Source organism: Pavona decussata, unplaced genomic scaffold (genome assembly GCF_977016875.1).
Source record: "Pavona decussata unplaced genomic scaffold, jaPavDecu1.1 SCAFFOLD_53, whole genome shotgun sequence".
Classification (NCBI taxonomy): domain Eukaryota; kingdom Metazoa; phylum Cnidaria; class Anthozoa; order Scleractinia; family Agariciidae; genus Pavona; species Pavona decussata.
The window spans coordinates 3,664,353-3,677,712 of NW_028145475.1; the positions used below are offsets into that span (position 1 = coordinate 3,664,353).

General features: G+C 40.8%; 1 long non-coding RNA gene across 1 annotated transcript; it reads left to right on the plus strand.

The window, feature by feature from the left end:
- Positions 1-7,393: 7,393 nt before the first annotated feature.
- On the plus strand, positions 7,394-10,086 carry LOC146480554 (uncharacterized). The gene is made up of 3 exons (XR_014864665.1): positions 7,394-7,597; positions 9,668-9,759; positions 10,028-10,086. It is a non-coding gene; the product is annotated as an uncharacterized LOC146480554 (long non-coding RNA).
- The last annotated feature ends 3,274 nt before the right edge of the window (positions 10,087-13,360 follow it).

Consider the following 13,360-nt stretch of genomic DNA (forward strand, 5'->3'; position numbering starts at 1 on the left):
TTTGGTTTTTAACATCAGCATTTGAATCGTTCTCGAAACTGCAGTAGCCAATTATATCCAAGTTAACAGCAATTTTAGCAAAAACAGCTAGCTCCGAAGTGAAGTCAAATTTAGAGGTTGCTATTCATTGTTTTGTACTAGTATAACGATAAAGCTAACGTCTTCGTAAACGTTGTAGTAACTCAAGATGGCGAAGAGCGCTTTTTTCTCAACATGAATCTATAAACATTTTCAGATGACTGGTCAGTGGCATGACAGTTCTTCATTAGTAATTTATATTTAGGCTACCTTGTAATGCCCTTTACTAGCAAATTACGTAATTTTGCAGCTCTCCTAACGAATAGGTGGTCTTTGCAAATTGGTCCACAGTTTGACAGCTGTAAAATTCAGCTCACTGAATTGCATAAAACCCGGCTGCGTTGGTCCGTAATCATTGCAACCAGTATTCAATAGAATATATAAGTTTATGTCTCGTGAGTAAATGCTCGCGGTCGCGGAGGACATTAGCTTGCAAGATCAGAAAAGGGCTCAACGAGAGGTATGTTTATCGGATACCTGTTTGTTTACGATTTTTTTACTCAGGCGATAATCTATCCGTTATATGTGTGATTCAATTTGGGCCTTGTCGTGTTGTCCATGCAAGCGGGAAATATTCATGAAATTTTTGATTTTAATGCTCCTTTCTTTGCTGTCAGTTGCAGTCTTCTACAACGAGCCTCTTGTATCACGGGGTTAGAAAAAATGAAACAAAACGCACGAATTGAACCGAATAAGGCCGCCGGTGAGCACTCTGGCTTATCTTTTCTCGTGTCTTGTAACTTTATACGTTTATTTTGTCTGCCATCGCAAACTAAAAGTCTGCAACGTGCTGCAGTCGGAAGCGTGAGATGTTAACTCGGGAGCAGCATCAAGAACGATTTAAGTTCCGGTTTTCACCACGTTACTGTATAAGATTCCTTTGTTAAAAACCGAACACGATAAATGTGTGGGCTTTTTCCTTTTCGTTGCTTGTTTAACCTTTCGATGAAAGAAGTAAATTGAACAGGTGCAAAATTTGCTAATTTGCTAAGTAATATAGCATCTAATAACACTTGGACTGAGACTTGACGCAGAGCCCGTGTTCGTCTTGACCAGTGAACATTAGCCCGAGAATCGAAGCTTCTATCAGGCTAGTTTCAAGAGCATCAACTTTCAAGGGACAAAAATCACACCGATAGTCCCCGAGAGAGAAACTCTATTGTTTTTTGTAGTCATACGAGTCAGTTCTATCCATCCAGGCATTTTCGCCGGATGGACACTATTCATCCTTGGAGAGTCCCCGCGGATGAACACTATCACGTTACGAGAATATTTAGTGTTTAACTATAATATAACAATAGAGTTGATGTTCGTGGGCGTAAATATGTTTTTGGCCCGACTCAGGCTCATTTTAGCCCTCGCCGTAAAATGAGTTCTGAGAAGGGCCAAAAACATATTTACGCCCAAGAACATCAACTCTATTACTATTATAATAATTTCAGAGGGCATTCACCAAAGGAATCAAAGACAGTACAGTAAGCGATCGAGATATCTTCCGTGTGAACGCTGCCGGAATCGTGTCGGCGTTTATTTTATTGTACAAAAGCTTTCGTTGTCACAAAAACTGAAAACTTTGGCAGAACACCGCAAAATTTGTCAAAAGAATCCTTGCTTCTAAGTTTTCAAAAGGAAAATAACAGAATTTTGTAAACAGCGAAGAAATAGTCACGTACGACTGTTAAAACTAATTGTGCAATTGCTTAAACTGAGCAGGTTTCGCTCAAAGAAGGCAAATTACATTCACCTTGCCTCCGGCCGTGGAGCTACTACAGGCATAATTTCCACCATCGGCCTCGAGTTTCTGTATTAAAGTCCTCTTTATCTAGCTCAGACGACTCAGAATTTGCTTCTTCGTTAGGTTTTCCATCGATTTTGTAGTACAAAACAATTTCTTTGCAGATGGCAGCGCTTCCAGTCAAACAAACAAGAAAACGGCGCGAACAGTTAAATGGCTTCCAGTTCTGATTGGCTGGCTGCGTTATTTTCTTCTTTCTTATTGGCTCAGAGCAGCGGGCTAAAATATATTTTAGCCCTCTGAATTCTTCATTTTACCCCGCAAAATACGCTGCAATGCCCGATGAAATTATTATAGTCTTTGATAGATGGCGTGAGAGCGCACTAATATTCCCTTCTCCCTATAGCTTTCGTACCATTTCAACCGTAGCTTCCTTTCGTTATCTTTCAAGCACGTATATTTCTTTTTCTTTGGGAACATTTGGTCAGTAGTCATCCAATCTCCAACCCAGGGTCCAATCTGCTGACACTGACCGTTTGAGATATGAGTACGAGATACATGAACATCACCGAGGTCAAATTCTCTCGAAATCGTGATACTCGGCTGAGAAGTATCATATCTACTATTCCTTGGCAAACCACGATTAGGGGAGGGGGGGGCAGATTGTATGATTAAAAGCAGCATAGTTCCCAGACTTTGCGATCAACTCCACGGCTGACGTCTCATTTTATTTGATGCCCAAGGCGGCTCGCCGGGGAAAAAAATCTGCGTTTGAACTTCGACAAACCTTGTCTAAGCATCCACGCTGGGTGTCTTACAAATCAGGCTATTAAATCGTGTCTCACTAACCGTCCTCTTTTAAGTTAACTGATCCGTGACTAAATTTTCAAAGTAAACTGAAAATCTTCTCTTTTAAGCTCCGTAAACGATTTTTGTTGACAAATTTCAGTTTTCTTTACTGAAACGATCGTGACTAAAACACCACACGAGTACTACGAGTAACATACGGATACGTACGAGTACATACGAATGATATACGAGTACATACGAGTAATATACGATTAACACACAAATACATACGAGTGACATACGACGGCACGAGGGTAGTGTAGTTCGTATGTACTCGTGTGTCATTCGTATGTATTCGTATATACTCGTATGTATCCGTATGTTACTCGTATGTTACTCGTAGAACTCGTGTGGTGTTTTAGCAACGATCTTCTGCGCCCACTGTTACTTAAAGTTGAAACAAATTTCCACTGGTGTTGCCCAAATCAACTGGATTGTAACCTGCATGATCCTGAGTGAACAGAGAAATGATAATTGTTTCAAGTTATTGACAAGGCGCGGATTTCCTTCCTTCCCTCGCTTTCTTTCAATGTTGATTTTCTCAGAAGGTGTTAAAATTTCGCGGGAATTAGTTGAACATCACGTACAAGGAAATTCGCTCTCTCGTTCCAAGATAATCCTTCAGTGAACATTTCTCAATAGTTTTTAGCCTACCTAGGATGTTAAGGCAAACAAGCACGATGCCCAGTCTAGTCGTTCCATGATTATCGTTTTTCGTGATAGCAGTATAACGTAGGCTAATCGTCGCTTGCTGAGTAAAATGTTCTGTCTGAAAACGTTGTTTTTTTTTTCGAGTTTTGCGACAAAATTTAAATTGATGTCTCTGCACGGAATATATTCACACGATCGAATTGATCAGGTTCGGTTGTGCCACGGTCTTATGAAACGTTGTTCTAAGTCTTGTAAATCAAAACTTTAAAAGAAATACAAGAATCTAGTATTTGCCGGTGACTTTGGAACCTAGTCTGGGAATGAAAAATATGGTTTAATAGCTGATCGTGTTTTCTCAAGGTAGTCATTAAAATCCAGTACGAGAACAGTCAGACTATTATAATCAACCTTTTTCGCCCTCATTGGTACTGATCTAAGTTACCTAAAAGCGGAGTTTGCATTTCATGATTTCCTTTCTCAGATCTTTGTTTTTGTTTTTTCGTGATACTCGATGCAGGCATTTTTTAATTTTGGTAAACAAACCTTGTCTACAAATGTTTTATATTGTCTGGGTTTCGTGCCATGAAATATATTTGGCCGTAATGGGAGCGCACGGAATCCGGTCCCATTATCGTTTCTGTAGTTCCCGATGTAAAGCAGTTTTCATTGCCAATCGGTAACCCAAAAAAGTAATTGCTTCTTCTTTTCGTACTGGAAAAACACAACTGAGCTGTAAATAATGAATACCGAGAAAGCCAAGAGCCTTTACACGAAAGCCGACTCAAAGGCGGTTTATTGGCGTTTGAAGCCTCGGTTCCGCCTTCCGTTGACTTGCCAGGCGGTTTACTGAGATCTTTTCTGAGGCGACATCGTTTTGGAAACGCTGTCACATGTAGTGCGTTTTGAGACGATGCGTGTAAATAAAGCACCAGATTTAGAGTTTCAGTATTTCACCCTTTAGGTACGGTGTAACAGTACGAACACATTTGCTATTAGGATAGGTGAGCTCTTTGCTTTTTTCGGCATTTCAATTGCGAAATGGAAGTGAGACACGACTTCTAAAATGCCCAAAATATTGAATAAAACAAACTTTTTTTGCCTCATTTTAGCCTAAAGTAAACAAATGTAACAATACGAAATTGTGGGGCTTTGCTGACAATTTAAACTTCACGTAATATCAAAGTTTCGAGAGAACATTTCTTCTGAAGAATATCTATAGTATACTACAGAAGAACCTTATGTGTTTTGTTCTATTATGCTTTCCAATTTGTCGAACGTTTTTATGTATTTTCCAAAATGCGAAACTTTTTGTCCAGAAGTTAAATGCACCGTGTGGGAACTGAACAAAGAGAAGCTGGGCTTTGAATATTATCACGTTTCAAACAGGATATCTTTTAGAGTAGATTTTTTTTCATTTTAGACCAGATACAACAATTGCCTGAAAGAAGTAAAAGTTTCGGGTTTTCTTCTTGTTTAATCGCCCGAAACAAAAGCCGCCCAAAATAGTAATTTACTTTGTAATTTATGCCGATTTATGGCCAGTCGCATGAATGAAGTGCTAAATTAATTTTGCAAGCTAATTAATGACCTTCTGTCCCGGTTCATTTAAAATCAAAGCACGTTTCGCCGGACTTTGCGCTCATAACCGTTCACAGCCGAGAGTAACAGAGAGTTGTGATTTTATGCTTTTCAGATCCGCTGTTACCAGTGATTGAAACGCACCCCTTCTGATTTGTAAACACAGTCTTACTTTCTTCGGTCTACAGAACTTCGCCAGCTGTGATACGTGTTTTCAATGGAGCAGACCCTAATCCCAGCAAATCTCTTAGAGGCGGGCAGAAGCTCAAGCACAACATCGAACTCCAGCGAAGAGGAGGACACTACTTATCGAACAAAAAGTCGAAAACTACTGGAACTTGACTTAATCTCAATGCACCAACAGTCAGAAGTGCTTCCACATCAGACTTCATTTGTTGTCCCATCCAAAGAAAGCAAGAAGTCGCCTGGTAAAAGATACCACGGAGACACTCAAAAGAAGCACAGAGCACAGAAGGCTTTAGTCGAGCTGCAACCAATTAGTAAGCCTTTTTGTTTTGGTTGGATTTCCACTCTCCAAGGCACGCCATGGGAAGACGCACTCAGCCATGGTTCTACGCAAACTGGAAAGCGCTCGATAAAGACAGGAAAACCAGATCAAAAAACTTTCAAGGAGATGGAAAATATGGCATTTTGGAAACAGTTCTTCGGTTAGTGTAACACACGAAGAAAGAGCGGAATCTTTCTCTTTAATAGAGGTCCAAAATGATGCAGTTGTAAACTATAACAAGTGCAAATGATGGACACAGAATTTAACAATACTTTGCGTTTATTGAACTTCTGGTACATGTATAAATTGAGACTCAGAGAAAGCAAAGGATTGACACTGTCTGACCACGTATTAAACAGACGATGAGTTAATCTCCTGATCAAAGTTCAAGGGCAAGAATCGTGCATTAAGACGGCTGCACTCGACAAGCGTGGAAAATGGAAGGAATTTTTCTTAACCGTCTTCGATGATTGACGGAAACAGTTTTAAGTAAAGAGTGAATAAGTTCCCCAGCGATCAAATTGTGAATTGTTTAACATGTTAAATGACTTATCTCGGAGAATAAGGGTGTATTCGATAAGTACAGCATGCCGTAAAAAACTTTGTATGTTAACTTTTTACATTACCGTTATAGTAAGCTTAATTTAATTAAACGGTGACGCAGTTCAAATGTAAGGCGCTGAAACCTTTTGTATGCAGAATTTTTAATCGTAGAAGAAAGGAAGCCTATTACGCGAAAACGTCGCCCTTTGAAATACACCGTGATCAGATTCCGATGCTGACAGATTCTTATAATCTTTCAGTTTTTCGATGGCCTTACTCTTTTGCTAAACCAGCTGGTCATTCGTATTCTCGAGTGTGTTTCTGGGACGACGTTTTGTACTGTAAGCGGACGAAGTGACAAAAAAGCGGAAGTCTGGAAAGCACTCGTGCGATGCGACTTTCCGGTTTACACAACAGTTTGTGTTTGGCTTAGTTGTTTCCATAGATACTGAATGAAAATTTTTCAGTTCCTTTTATTTTGCTGGCCGCGTTATTTGATGAACACAGTGCAATGGCGTCCAGGAAAAATGTTGGCGGCTAATACTGTGATGGAAAGGTATTCCAAAAACAGAGAGCAACAATAATTTTAAGCTTTTTTTAATTAGTAAACATACAGAAGACAGGGACTTGTTAAGGTAGATTTGTATCCCTCTTACGTCAGCAGGGTTTGAAATTCGCTTACATAGCGATTGTAAGCGGAATTATGTTTATTTAATACAGAGAATCTCTCTGAACGATGACTCTTGAAAGCCACAGGTCATAAAACGATGTTTGAAAATGTTGGCAGTTTATTTACAATCTCTTGTATGCGAACATCCCCGATCGGGAATGGACGCTTACAAGTTTCCAATCTTCCCATTTTTTTCAATGTCTTTTGAACAAAGCCCTAAAATATAGCAGCATAGTCTGTTTATTATTTCCCTCAAAGACGATCATCCTAAGCATGACCGGTTAATTCGCTTTTATTTCATAACAGTGTGTAAATTTCATTATTTCACTGATTGCTGAGATACACTTTAATATCTCTAGAATCGTCAGTACTTAAATTATGTCAAGCTGCGATCGTGTTTGCGTCAGAAAACAACACACTGAATTCTCTTACATTGCAGAGTCGTGTTCACAAATTGAATTGTTAATTTTCAATAGATGTAGTGACTGCATTATTAGGCAATGTCCGGCAAGAAATACCAGCGTTCTTTGTTTCATAATACATTTTAGCAGTCACTTAACGATTGTCCTTCTGCATCCTTACGTCAGCAAGGTTAATAATTCGTTTACACTGCAAAGATCTGTTAATTATACTATTTTAGTTTTCAATGCCGGACTGCAATATTGGGCGTTACTTAAAGTTACCTGTGTTTGTTTTGGTTTACTTCAATGGTTAATTTATTCTGCCACGACAAAGCCCAATAATCCTTAATTATACAAATTGTCATGACCTGTAATCTCGTACCCAGGTCTTCTCGCTCTACGGTACGAGATTAATTAAGCTGTTTATTGCGTCACAGGGCGTCATTCCGGCGAGCTGTTAATTATCATTTCTTTGGTCAATACAGAATGGAACGAACGAATTACAGAAATTCAAATGATATCTACTGGTCAAAACCATGTTATGCAATATACTGACAATGTTTCACAACATGTCTTCTACTGAGGTATGAAATGAAAACACTTCATTATTGAATTAATTATGTCAACATATTTGCTTTGCCAGTGAAACGGGTAAACGAAAGACAACAACTGTTAACTTAGTCTTCAACTTGAAGATTTCACAGATTTCAGCTCTAGTACAGCACATGAATGTTGAAAGAAAACTAGTCGGATAGATTATCAAGGAAATATTTTGGTTATAACAACTGCAACGAGTTCTAAATAGGATATGAAACTTCTTTCCTGAAGGTACAAAAATTTGTCATATTTTTAGGACTCACAACAACTTCAGATTTCCTTAATATATACTGAATCAGGGTACATGACGGAGAAATGGAAGCAAAATACTTAAAATCAGTACTGATAGGAAAACAAAACTTCGAAGGTGTCCGGCCGTTGACAAATGTTAGTGAAATGAAAACTGTCCATGGTATAGTTGACGCCAAAGTTTAAGATTTAAATTATAAACTACCTATTTTGGCCCTAAGAATGAAGGGTAGAGCAATTGGAAAAACAGCAAAGGAATGAACGAGATTACAATGATATGGAAAGAACTTTGTGACGTATTTTGTTGCGAACTTCTAATCCATATTCATAATGTACCACGCCGGTCACTGCTCGAAATGTGTGTGCGTAAACCACAGGTCACCAAAGCGTATGTGACACAGGCTACCATGCAAGCGTGATTTAAGAGTTTGTATGGAGTTAAAATTAAATCGAAATTTAGACATCAATTTTCCCTAAAAATCCCACAACAAATATACTTAAGTCTGAAAAAACTTACCCAGTGTGTTTTGCTGTGTTTTCAATGCTCTTCAGTGCTTCCAAACGCTGTTTTGAGCGGTTTATCTCTCAGCAGCTGGTCCACGTGCATCACTGTATTATGTTAATGGAAAGGTAGGAAACTACAAGTCGAATTTCAATGAAATTTGGCCCGTCAGTTAAGGAGAGCACTTCCAAAACCTCGCTAAAATTTGCTTGAAACTTAAGCTCTCGCTTACCTGCCTCACTATAAAGCAAGAAGGATGATGTGCGGTCCCTCCTGGGTAGCTCATTTACGGAGGAGTTTATTTATTGAGACACAGGCCTTCGTTGAAAACAAAGTTCATTTCAAATCGGGTGCCATTTTTGCCGCCGACCGAGCCGTGTCGCTGGAATGTTGGAACAAACTCACGGTCAAACCTAGGCACGAGTACTAAAATGTGCCCAGCCGGGGAAATCCACGGGAAGCCTTTGGCACCTAACAAACCACACACACCCCCTCCCGGCTAAGTGCAGTTCTGTACCAGCCAGCCGCTCTCCTTAACTGACGGGCCAAATTTCATTGAAATTCGACTTGTAGTTTCCCACCTTCCATTAATATAATACAGTGATGCACGTGGACCAGCTGCTGAGAGATAAACCGCTCAAAACAGCGTTTGGAAGCACTGAAGAGCATTGAAAACACAGCAAAACACACTGGGTAAGTTTTTTCAGACTTTAGTATATTTGTTGTGGGATTTTTAGGGAAAATTGATGTCTAAATTTCGATTTAATTTTAACTCCATACAAACTCTTAAATCACGCTTGCATGGTAGCCTGTGTCGCATACGCTTTGGTGACCTGTGCGTAAATATGCTGTCTTCTCGAGGCTTAATTTTACCAAAGCGGAAAGATTTGAAGAGTTTAACGAAAGGAAAAGAGACTTCGATAAGTGTTATCGTCTAAATGGTAAGTTCGTGGACATTTTGAGTGCATTTATTGCGAAAATTTCTGAACCGTTTGTTCCCTTGAGCTCGGAATGTTGTAAAGTTAATACCGACCGGCCGAATACATGTATCGGTAAAGCCCCTGCATAGAGTAAATCAATTCTTAAATATTTCTCAGCGAATTGTTTACCGAAAACTAATTGCCTTCCATGCTGCTTCGAAATTTTTGAGTCAGTGTTTCCGGCGTGCTGAGGAATGGAGCTGCGAGTCCTGATACAAGAAGGCATTTTTAACACTGAAAGCGTTTCAAAATTGTGACGAATATACATGTGAAGTTAAACAAAGTGCCCTTAATTAAATAATTTTCTGTTAATTTTATTCTTGTAGGAATTGACTGCGATTTAAGCAAGTAGAAGACTTGAATCCCCAAAGAAAATGACGGATTTCTCTCCAGTTTTATTGCCTCGGTATATTTACCAGTAAGTATCTTGTAGTTTGGCTTAATCCAGAACCCAAATATGACGAATCGAGACGAACCGTTTGTACAGGAATCTGTCTTTGCTTTCTGGTTGATTTATTTATCGACAATTTTATGCCATATGTTTTAAGTTTTTATGCCCACGCATGAAAACACAATATCGGAATATTAGCAGTGGGCTTATATTCTGAGTTCACGCTATTGAAGCTCTATAATTAAGTCCGTACGAAACACTGACTAATCGTTTTCATTATTCATTTTGTTCGCAGAGAAATGACTCAAGCGTGGAGCAAGAAAAGTTCAAGCAGGGAAAATAAAAACGAAGTAAGCGAAGACGATTCGACTCACCAGAAGTCAGGTCGTGAATAAATGCTTCGCAAGGCCGCTATCGATCGATTCGTTTGCCCTTGCAGTCGACCCGTCTTGCCGGAAGTCGATTCGCTTGCGGGAATCGATCAATTCGTTTGCCCTTGCAGTCGACCCGTCTTACCGGAAGTCGATTCGCTTGCGGGCTATGAGGGAGGGCAGAAAATGTCGACAATTCAACTCGAATCGCTCGAATTGATCAATTCGTTTGCCCTTATAGTTGACGAAGACGATTCGACTCACCGGAAGTCAGGTCGTGAATACATGCTTCGTAAGGCCGCTATCGATCGATTCGTTTGCCCTTGCAGTCGACCCGTCTTGCCGGAAGTCGATTCGCTTGCGGGCTATGAAGGAGGGCAGAAAATGTTGACGATTCCACTCAATTCGACTCGAATCGATCGATTCGTTTGCCCTTGCAGTCGACCCGTCTTACCGGAAGTCGATTCGCTTGCGCGTTATGAGGGAGGGCAGAAAATGTTGACGATTCGACTCGATTCGACTCGAATCGATCGATTCGTTTGCCTTTGCAGTCGACCCGTCTTGCCGGAAGTCGATTCGCTTGCGGGCTATGAAGGAGGGCAGAAAATGTTGACGATTCGACTCGAATCAATCGATTCGTTTGCCCTTGCAGTCGACCCGTCTTACCGGAAGTCGATTATGAGGGAGGGCACAAAATGTTGACGATTCGACTCGAATCGATCGATTCGTTTGTCTTTGCAGTCGACCCGTCTTACCGGAAGTCGATTCGCGTGCGAGTTATGAGGAAGGGCAGAAAATGTTGACGATTCAACTCGAATCGATCGATTCGTTTGCCCTTGCAGTCGACCCGTCTTTTACCGGAAGTCGATTCGCTTGCGAGCTATGAGGGAGGGCAGAAAATGTCAACGATTCGACTCGATTCGACTCGAATCGCTTGAATTGATCGATTCGTTTGACCTTGTAGTCGACTCGTCTTACCGGGAAGGTAACAAAGAAGGCAGGTAGAAAAGCGTGTATATGCTCGTTCTTAAAACGTTTGCACGGGAAAGAGCGTGTACACGAGAAAGGAAATATACATCAACCTTCCTCGTTCTTAAAGCGTTTGCGCAAGAAAGAGCGTGGGCACGAGAAAGGAAATATACATCAACCTTCCTCGTTGTTAAAGCGTTTGCGCGAGAAAGGAAATATATATATGAACATCCCGGAGACAGCAAATATAGATGAACCTCCCTGAGAAAGGAAATATACATGAATATTCCTCGTTCTTAAAACCTGTTAGACCGTGCGACGAAATTTACATAAAACCTTCCTTGAGTTCCTGAGGGCCTGGGAACGAGGCTGCGATTTTAAGCAAAGTGAACTATGGCTGGCTTTATGAAAGACCACATGCGGTTATTTCGGTTTTCTTCTGATCTTAAATTTTTGAGAAGAAGTGTTTTTAAATTATCTGCGTTGGCGTCAGTTGCTAAGAGGTATGTGTGTGGAGAAAAGGAGGTCACTGTCAGTGGGAAGCGAAAGAATTTGGATGGCGACGAGATCTTTGTTGGTGAATCGGAGAACCTTTTTTATTTGTATCCAACTGAACATTTTTATTCATCAAAACAGTTAACCAGCAGTTACTGTTTTCTCAAATTTTGTTATAGTTGTGATTATTTGGGAATAGGACTTTCTGCACGGTCATCCAATTCTGTATGTCATCATACTCGTGAATAACAATCACAGAACAAATTAGACTCTACTCACCCCTATTACCATATTACCCTATTTCCAGCAACAATCCGCCTTTCGGTTGAAAGAACGCCTGCGCAAAAGTTTGAGCAGTGATTTTGAATTAAGATTTTTTGCCAGAAGTGCTTATAATCTAATTCCTACACTGTTTCCTAACGGCAAGTAACCATAGTCTTTCCGCTTGCAGTGGTCGATTTCCACTGTCGCGCAAATTTAAAGTGCGTACGGGCGTGAATTTCATGACTGGCTTTAAGGGCGTAAACATGGTAAATAAAATTAGAGTCGATGTATGAAAGGCCGCGCGAAAATAAATTTGCACGCGCGCGCGTACGTAAGCTTCCAGGCCTGAAAACCCACCCTTCTCCAAGCGTAGCCAGAGAATTTTCCTTTAAACAGAGGTTGTCTCAGTAAACTACAATTTTTCAAGCCTGTTTCAAACAGATCCGCGCCATTACTTCAAGTAAAGAGAGAATTTCCTCAAAACAATCTGCAAATCTAGTAAATCTGACGCGTAAACGTACCTTACACGCGTGACAGATTTACACACCACGCGCGGTTTATTATTTCATTTGCTTCATATTTTATACTGTCAATCAATTTAGTTTAACGTAGTTCCGCTATTGCGCAAATATTTGTCTGCTATATAAGCTTATGTCCCAATGTAAATTTCCATTGTACCTGAAGAAGGCTGGTTTGGCCAGCCGAAATATAGTAACCTTTAAACCGTATTTCTACGTTGTATCGGTCTCTGCTTCTTGTATCGTTTTTTTTACAGCATGACGCATAGGTTGACCCAATCGACTTCCGGTTAGACGGGTCGATCGTAGAGCAAACGAATCGATCGATTCGAGTCGAATCGTCGACATTTTCTACCCTCCCTCAAGGCTGGCTTGCCGTGTTTTTATTAAGTGTCTAGCCAATCGACTTCCGGTAAGACGGGTCGACTGTAGGGCAAACGAATCGATCGATTCGAGTCGAATCGGCGACATTTTCTACCCTCCCTCAAGGCTGGCTTGCCGTGTTTTTACTAAGTGTCTAGCCAATCGACTTCCGGTAAGACGGGTCGACTGTAGGGCAAACGAATCGATCGATTCGAGTCGAATCGAGTCGAATCGGCGACATTTTCTACCCTCCCTCAAGGCTGGCTTGCCGTGTTTTAGCTAAGTGTCTAGCCAATCGACTTCCGGTTAGTCGGGTCGACTGTAGGGCAAACGAATCGATCGATTCGAGTCGAATCGGCGACATTTTCTACCCTCCCTCAAGGCTGGCTTGCCGTGTTTTTACTAAGTGTCTAGCCAATCGACTTCCGGTAAGACGGGTCGACTGAAGGGCAAACGAATCGATCGATTCGAGTCGAATCGAGTCGAATCGGCGACATTTACTACCCTCCCTCAAGGCTGGCTTACCGTGTTTTAGCTAAGTGTCTATCCAATCGACTTCCGGTTAGTCGGGTCGACTGTAGGGCAAACGAATCGATCGATTCGAGTCGAATCGAGTCGAATCGTCGACATTTTCTACCCTCCCTCAAG